This window comes from Octodon degus, unplaced genomic scaffold (genome assembly GCF_000260255.1).
Source record: "Octodon degus isolate 3935 unplaced genomic scaffold, OctDeg1.0 scaffold00009, whole genome shotgun sequence".
NCBI classification, from domain to species: domain Eukaryota; kingdom Metazoa; phylum Chordata; class Mammalia; order Rodentia; family Octodontidae; genus Octodon; species Octodon degus.
Genome location: NW_004524585.1, coordinates 19,667,374 through 19,668,784, shown reverse-complemented (window position 1 = coordinate 19,668,784; position 1,411 = coordinate 19,667,374). Strand labels below are relative to the sequence as shown.

The 1,411-nt window shown below is 42.0% G+C and overlaps 1 pseudogene; it reads left to right on the top strand.

Annotated features, from left to right (window-relative positions):
- Positions 1 to 356, top strand: part of LOC101575233 — a 1,458-nt pseudogene extending 1,102 nt beyond the window's left edge.
- Positions 357 to 1,411: the final 1,055 nt, after the last annotated feature.

The following is a 1,411-nucleotide window of genomic DNA, read 5'->3' as shown; positions in this document are numbered from 1 at the left end:
GCCACTTCTAGGGTAACCTTCCTGGTATGAACAGGCTGTTGGCATCCACTGTGACCAATGAGCTAGAGCCGCAGGAATGTGTGGAACATTGCAGAATAGCCAACTTAAAGAAAGTGAGGACCATTCTACTAGGGCAAACTCCATAAAGCAGGGCAGAGTCCAGAATTTTCCTGTCATCATGAATGAGAAAGAGTACATCTTATGGTGCACTGAAAGGGAAAGGGTGTTTGGCTTCCCTGTCCACTATACTGATGTCGCCAGCATGAGCCACTTGGAGAGGCAGAGACTGCTGGGTGCTGGGCCGGTCCTGGACTGTGCCAGTCATCTGCCACCTCTTCGCTCCACTGAAGGAATAAAGGGACGTGGGGGCAAACTGAGGTAGGCACACAAAGTTAAACAAACAAAAAAACACAAAACACAATAAAACACCAAGAACATGAGGATGGAGAGAAGTATTAGCACCCAGAAGAGAAAAAGAAATTTAAAACAAAAACCACAGAGGTGGAAATACTCGAGGGCTTTGCCTTGTAAAAAAGGTTGGACATCATCTCCTGTTTTTCAATGTTAATCTTCAGTCCTATTTAAAAAGCAGAACCAAACCCCCTCCCTTCTCCCCTTTTTGGGTCAAACCTTTTGTTTTCTTCTCTTTCAGAGGGGTTTTCTGTTTGTTTAGGTTTTTGTTTCTTGCTGTGACTGAAACAAGAGTTATTGCAGCAAAAATCAGTAACAAAAAAACAATAATGATACCTAGCAGAGGAAGGCTGGAGAGATGAGCAAAGGAAATTCTATAGATATCTATATATTGGGTATTTTACTTTTTATTATATATCTTTTTGTTATTGTTGTCTCTAGCCTGATCAGATAGGAGCACAAGCAGGGACAGAAACTTAGACACTTGGAAGTCGAACTTCCTCCCTGCCTCTGAGCTGTCCTACCAGCACCATTCCTGGTCATGCAGACAGAACCCAACTAGCAGCAGGGAGATGAGATCACCACACAAGATACTTTTCTGCCATATTTGAGGTGCCTAACACAGAGGAAACCTTGCAGAAAACCAGCTTCTAGGAACTGCTGTTACATTTTGATAGATAGATAGATAGATAGATAGATAGATAGATAGATAGATAGAGTATCTACATATCAAAGTAAAAAAATATATATATGATAGATGATAGATACATATACGTAAAAGGTACTGTTCACTACTGTACAACCAGACTTCATAATGGCACTTTAAAACAGCGAGATGAGTAAAAACATCAGCTTCCGTCTGGCCTTATGTGCAAAGGGTTTTAACCAAGGACGGGGAAAGGGACTCAGCTTGAAGACAGCTTCCTGTCCAGGGGGGTTTCCCCTTTGGTTTTTAACAAGCTAAAGGAGGGGAACTGAGTTGCATTTCATTGCTTCTCCT